At 35.1% G+C, this 7,626-nt stretch overlaps 1 long non-coding RNA gene across 1 annotated transcript; it reads left to right on the top strand.

Moving 5' to 3' along the window:
- Positions 1-4,249: 4,249 nt before the first annotated feature.
- On the top strand, positions 4,250-7,214 carry LOC137487411 (uncharacterized). Its single transcript, XR_012389340.1, has 7 exons — positions 4,250-4,355; positions 4,460-4,581; positions 5,411-5,494; positions 5,615-5,669; positions 5,769-5,844; positions 5,919-6,095; positions 6,312-7,214. It is a non-coding gene; the product is annotated as an uncharacterized lncRNA (long non-coding RNA).
- Positions 7,215-7,626: the final 412 nt, after the last annotated feature.

Below are 7,626 nucleotides of genomic sequence, written 5' to 3'. Positions count from 1 at the left end.
TATTATTAAAATTTTAAATTGCAAATATTTATTGTGCAAATGATAAAGGCTACTGTGCAAATGTTTGCGGTTGGAATTATATTGCAGTTTCACCCGATTATAAATCTTTGTTTTTTTTAAGTGATGCGATGATTGGACTGATTTCTGTCTGCCAATAGTTTCATTGTGCCCCCTTTTTTCTTTTAAAAAAATGTTCAGCAATTTAATTAAATTTTTAATTCAACAATTTTGAAAGAAATGCAAATGAAATTATTTTCTCCTTGTTTCTTGATCTAATTCACAAACAGAAACTCATTACCCAAATGAACATTCTAAAGATTAAGTTTTCTTAACTATTATAATTTTATTTCTATTAATTGATTGACTGGATACACTTAAACATGATGCTCAAAGAGCTTGATCAAAAAGATTTGAAACAACAACATTTTTTAACGTTTTTTGGGAGACAATTTAATTGTTTTATGTTCAATCCAAGGCAAGGCAAGACAAGTTTATTTATATAGCACATTTCATACACAGTGGCAATTCAAAGTGCTTTACATAAACAAGAATAAAAGAAACAAGTAAAATAAAAATAAAAACAAATAATAAAAAATGTGTCAAAACAAAACATAAAAACAGGTAAAATGTGATATAAAAGAATGAAGAAAAAGAGAAAAACATGATAGTGCAATTCATCGGACGCAGCACAGTGCTCATTCAATCCACTTAAATTTGTACTTTGTATTTGATTTGTGTTGGGACAACTTGAAGTGGCTGTGTGGAACCCAACATTTTTTACAGTGTGGTTAATGTTAATCATCAATGTAATCAGCCATATTCATCTGCTGTTTTTAAACGGTTATAAAATATATAATTGTTACCAATACATTTGAGCATATCTAGTTCTTACTGTCACTTTCAATTCATTTAATGTATTCTTGTTAAATCAAATTATTAATTTGCTAAAAAAATAACTAAAATTATTATACTGACCAAGACGTTTAAAGAGTACTTAAATAGAAAACAAAACAAAAAGTAAAAGCCTAATTGGTTTCCCTTCTTTAAAAAAAAAAAAAAAGTTTTATACCAAAAAGTGTGCCAAAACATGGACCAAGTAACAATATTACTTAAAATGTATCAGCAATGCTTTACACACTACTGCAGGGATTAGTTATTGTATGCATTACTTTCCGGTAACACTTTTTATTAACAACAATCATATTTTTCTACTAAAGAGGAAAATTGGTCATAAATGATTCAGTGACAATACAGTATACAGTATGAGATATAGTGTCATTCTTCCAAACGTTCATGATACATAGCCTATAATGTTTACATTTTCGTTTGTTGACTAAAAATATGTTTGGTATTAAAATATTCAGATTTTGAATAAAGCTAAAGTTCATTTTTGACTAAAATATAAAGAATAAAAAGAGCTTAATTTATGTTATCTGTGTGTTGAGAATTAAGAGAATTTTTGGGAAAGTAATAAAAACAATTTTATGATGCAATTAATACTCAATTACCTTTTGAAGTCATTTACATAAACACAGATTATCACTTAAATTCATTTGTTTATTTGTGAATATGACAATTTTAAAGTCATTTTAAATGGAGATTATCCTCTATGTAAAAAGCAACTGCCAGTAGGTGACGGTAAATGTCCATATCACTGATGTAGCTTGAAAAAGTTTAATTGATTAGAAAAATATTTTAAAATGATTAGTGATTATTTGTGTTTAACCTGTTTTTATATTATGCTTTATAATAGACAAGAAGAGTCGGAGATCTTTCAGCCATTGCACAGTTTATTTACAGACAGGATTGTGCAGTGGGTAAAGGGTAAGTGGGATATTTTGGGGAGGGACGAAGAGCAGCATCACCATCAGATGTAGTTCTGGTGGTGTTTGTTGATCCACAGATGCTTCAGTTTAGGATCATTTCTGTAACGGTGATACAGCAGCTGTCTTTCTCTTCTCTCTCACCTTCTTGAGTTTCCTCTCCACCTTTCCTTCACCTCCTCTGCCCAGGTGAACAGAGCCGTAAGTGCTTTTCGCCTTTTCTTTGGTTCCTCCAGGACATTCCCGCTGAGCTGGCTCTCACGACCATCAAAAGGAGTCAAGCAGAACAAAGAGGCATCAGAGTCCCCAGCTTCACTGAGGTCCTCAAACACTTCACTCGTCCACGATTCATCATCCAGCACCTCCTCCTCCTCCTCCCAGGCAAGAGTCTGTCTCGTCAGGCTGTGTCTTTCGGGCTTGAAGAAGATCTGGACGTTCTCTACAAACTCGCATTCCTCATCTTCAGTGTCAGAAAGCATGAGGTTTAAAGCTGATGCAGCCCCGACAGAAATTGAAGACATTGAGCTGAGAGAAAACACTGGCGATGCACAAGGAGGAGGAATGGGACAGACTGTGGAGAACAGCTCATCTGGTTCAGGAACATAACCTGGAAGCACAGCCAGCTGTTTGGGAGGACCCACTTGATTAGGACACCCTGGCAGGACAAACTCATGCTCAAGTTCTTGCACAGGAATGGGCCTCAGATGCACTGAGGTGGATTGGTGGGAGAACAGCTCGTCTGGTGCAGGAACAGGATGTGGAGGAGCCGTCAGCAGATTGGGCTGGTCCACATAGAGAGGACACCCAGGCAGGGCAAGCTGTTGCTCAAGTCCTTGCACAGGACACATTTGTGACCTTTTCACTGGCGGCAGGGGCTTGAAGCGAGCAGCTGGAAGGATGAAGTCTCCAGAGCCAGTGGGAAGCTTTGATCGTTTTCCCTTTATAGGCTTTAAGACAGAGGGTCTGGCAGAAGTCTGCAGGGTTTTGACCTCGCCCCTTTTTTTACCCCCTTTGCGGCGTTTCTTCCTGCACTTGTTGGGATTTGCAGTGAAGGCCTCACTCTCTGAACATTTAGTCACTGCCGCCGGTTCTTGAGCTGCACATTGCTGTGTTTCCCTTCGATGCCAGAAAGGGATAAGACAGTCAAAAAGCTTTTTAAAACTGCTGAACAGCGCCATCGTAAACGCTAAAGGCCAAAAAGGAAATCGTCAAGTTATAAAAGTAGCTCTCAATCGCTAGACTCCTCAAACACCAACAGCAGTTTAGAATTAGAACGGCAGCTTCTGTGTTCCAAAACAGAATTCTGTTTATGACATCATATCATGACATCATGACTCTGAGCTCCTCTGAGTGACAGTCACTCATAACAGTGGTGCAATTAAAGTTTTCAAACAAACACTTTTCCTTGGGTAAACTTACTTTAAAAAACAATAATGTATCTAAATCTTTAAACACACAAACATGACACATAGGCTACTTTCACATCACTTTCCTTAAAAAGTTTGAAAGTTTTAAAACTGAATCAATATGACATTTTTCTCTAGGGATGCACTGAAATGGAAATTCTTAACTAAAACCACAGTAGAAGTTGAAATCAAAACTAAAATGCTTTGATATATATATATATATATATATATATATATATATATATATATATATATATATATATATATATATATATATATATACACAATTTTATTAAGCAATATAATTTTGTAAAACAAAAAAAACAAAAAATTTACTCATAACTTATAGTGTCTGTACCTAATGTTGAGATCGTATATGCATAAAGTTTGTTAGCTGTAGCTAAATCATAGTTTTTTTTTCTCCCCCTTTGACTCTGTCAGAAAAAAAGGTGGGTACAATTTTGTTCCTAGAGGGAACAAAATATATAATTGTACCTTTAAAGGTCCCATATTTGTCCTTAGGGTACAATTTTGTACTCAAATGGGCTATAAAGGTACAAATGTCCAGATTTAGGTTTGAAAGGTACATTTTTGTACCTTTTATAGCACATTTGGATACAAAATTGTACCGTAAAGGACCAATTTGGCACCTTTAAAGGTACAATTATATATTTTGTTTCCCTATAGGAAACTATATAACACTAATTTAAATGTATTAATACTAAACATGAATACTAAAATACAAAATTAAAAAAAGTAATAAATAAATAAATTGATTGAATTAAATATTTTAATAATTTTTTTTCATGTATTTAAATTACATTTTTTCTCAAAAATGTTAATAATTTAATTTATAATTGAATGTAATTTTAATCATTAAAAACGTAAATACTGGTCTTTGCTAACCGTTTAAGACCTTGTAGTATATGGGATGTAGAATAAGAACCATGCAGAGTGACAGCATCTTCATACAGGTGGTGATGTTGCTGTCTCTGTAAGAATTTGGCTTGTTGAGACGTTATAGTAGTGTTTGTTACTGAGGCGGTCGGTAGAGTATGCTGGCTGTTTACACAGAACTTCGCACGCTTTTCAAATAAAAGTCTATTTTGGAGTCTACACTTTTCAGGTAAAAATGTATTAATGATATATTTTCAGTCTCATTTTTACATGTGAAGCCGTGCTCTGTTGATTTTGTGTGACTCTCGGGTCTCGGCTTTCCCCCGCTTTAAGTGCTCCGGGCTGCCTGGTGTACGTTGGCCTGCAGGATGGAGTTTGCTAAGATGTCTGCAGCTTATTAAAGAAGTTAATAAAATATAATATCGAAGTCACCGAGGGACATAACGTTATAGAAGGTGAGTAATGTTAACTAACGTTATATGCCGTTAGTTTTCTCGACGCTCCCTTTATCGCCTACGTTTCGTATTCGCGCCTTATTTCTTACGTTACGTTACTGCTTTATTAATAAGTGTTGCCACGGTGGAATCACAACCCAGATAGCAAAATACACTCTGGCCAGTTGCGGCCAGATTCTCGCCTGCCCGAGCCCGTCTGCTGTAACGTTACTCGGGCCAGATGCGGCGGCAGAAGCGAGCCGACGCTGCCGTATCCATGCACGGGAATCGGGCCGTGAGTAATGTGCGGTGTGGTCCGGAGCTGGCGCGACTAAAGTCTCCATATACCTTGATATAAAACATTTTGTTATTAATACTGGAAATTTGTAATTATCGATAATGTTGTATATCTTGAGGCCATTTTCTAGCCACGGTTGACCGCTGAAATGTAATTTTAGACGGTTATATACACCGCCATTTTGTAAAGAAAAATCACAATTTTGTCACCGGCAAAGCGACTGATTATGTAAACGTGGCTAGTTACAAACGTGGCGTGTGTATGCTTGTACACATCTTCGTTTCAGTGTCTAAGTTACATTAATGTTGAGGAGTGTCCACAAACTCTCATGTCCAGAATTGTTGGTGCTTTACTATTGATTAACATATCACGTTGTATAAATCGACGTTTTAAGTTATACTTTGTTCTTTAATGTAATAATTTGTCTCATCTGTTCTGAAACTGGTACCTTGAGCTATTTTACCAATTTTATTAATATCTAAAAATAAATAAATAGTAATTGCTTATCTTATTGCTTTCCAGAAGTTTTTGAAGTTTCCAATTGTCTTTCAGGACAAGATTGAACAACAGAATGCAGCCTAACAGCATCAGACCAATGAAGGCATGTCATATGAAAGCATGGCTCAGTTACTAGATGTAAGTATGTCTCATTATCTATACCATGGTTTTAATGGCTTACGTACTATTTTAAATTTGTAGGTTTTTACTTACAAACAACAATAAATGTACACCCACGTGTTTAAAATTATTTTCTAGGTATTCATCGAAAGATGAGAGATCAACTGAAGAATGCTATGGACCTGACTCTAAGGTACTCTTTCTAAACTTTCTCCACTTGATTAATATTATTAAATTCTAGCTTTAGATGGATTCATTCATATATGTTTGTATGCCACATCTTATGTTCCAGGAATTGATTTTACAGCAGCACTTCTCATGTTGCCAGCCTTGTTAAGCGAGACACTTCAACATTTCGTTGTGCTCCGGTGCGTATGTTGTTTTCTGTTTAGTATATGCTGTGATAAATGCATTTTATAATTCTTGATATTCTTTATATTAGGATGACGCAGTGGGTAGTGCTGTCACCTTACAGCAAGAAGGTCGCTGATTTGAGCCTCGGCTGGGTCAGTTGGCATTTGTGTGAGGAGTTTGCATATTCTTCCAGTGTTCGTGAGGGTTTCCTCCAAGTGCTCCGGTTTCCCCACAAGTCCAAAGACATGCACTATAGCTGAATTTGGTAAGCTTCCACTGTGGCGACCCCAGATTAATAAAGGGACTAAGCCGAAAAGAAATTGAATGAATAAATGAAATTTATATTAGTCTTTTAATCTGTGATACTTTTTTTTTTTTTATCAGTGAATATTAATTATTTTACTTTCTATGCATGTTGATTTTCTCTTCATCAGTGATAGAGTGACTGATATTAATGTAATTATTGCTTTGCCATTTACAGTGAACCATCTTCACCACATCCAACAGTTCAAGTACAGGAGGAGGCCACCGACTGGACAACTGTGTTAACAAGACGAGTCACGGCAGTCTTCAGAGTTGATGGGATTGCGATTGGCTGGGCTAATGATGTGGACGAATATACATTTTTGACATATCCATCTTATTAGAAGATCACCTTGATGTTTCTGCAGTGGAATGTTTTGAATGAACGGTGGACGGTGACAAGCCTCGACCTACTCCAGTTACCAGAGTGATCAACCTTGTTTTTTGTTTCTCTACATGCTCTTGGGATAATCACAATTATCCAGTTAATCCAGCACACTGCTCTCATTCATGCATAAAGCAAATTTTTAAATAACTTGTGGTCCTAATGACTATCAAAGAACATTTTCCAGTTATGAGTGCCTTACATGTCATGTTTATCAAAAGCATAAACACATATTGTGTTACAACAAATTACAACTCCACTTGAGGATGATGAGGAGTAATCTACTGATGTTGAGGAAGAGGCTACTGATGTATTTGGTTTTCTGCACTGTTGAAGCAATTTATAGAGAAACATTGCCTTCATTCTGAAATTCAGAGAAAATGTTGATGACAAATTATTTATAATGACTGAGTATTCTGACTAAAGACAAACACTTTGGACTTAATAAAGTGCAGTACTTGATGTAGCCTGTGTAATGTGTTTATAAATCTTAAACAGTATTCTTGTGGTCTTTGTATTACGTGTAGATGATTTACTGTACATTGAGTGAACAATTTTTATTTGTTATCTAAATTGTTCTTTTTACTGTTTTACATGTCTGCTTTTACTGTGTAATTTTATTTCTTGACACATTCAGTTGTGAGTTGTAAAGAAATATTTCTACATTAATAAATAAAAATGGACATCATTGAACCAAAATATTTTATTTATTTATTTGTGCATGCAGTCACTAAAAGATCAAAATGCCTGGGTCAGTACCCTGAAAATGCTATATATATATATATATATATATATATATATATATATATATATATATATATATATATATATATATATATATTATTTTAAACTTTTAATATAGATAATTTCAAAAATAGTTTTGGCACAATGGCGCCCCCCATGTGTGGCGCCCCTATGCGCCGCATATACTGCATACCCCCTTTTTGCGCCACTGTACACAACACGTTAACGTTAATTACAGACATTGTTCTGGCTAGTTATATGTTACCGGTTGTCAGTTCTACTGTAGCCATATTTATTTTCTATAAAACAAAATATTATGTAAAACACAAGCCTGCCTTATTGATTTCAACTTGAAAATATTATT

The sequence above is a fragment of the Danio rerio genome, chromosome 13 (genome assembly GCF_049306965.1).
Source record: "Danio rerio strain Tuebingen ecotype United States chromosome 13, GRCz12tu, whole genome shotgun sequence".
NCBI lineage: Eukaryota > Metazoa > Chordata > Actinopteri > Cypriniformes > Danionidae > Danio > Danio rerio.
Note: the sequence above shows the minus strand (reverse complement) of the source record. Positions and strands in the feature narration are given on the sequence as shown.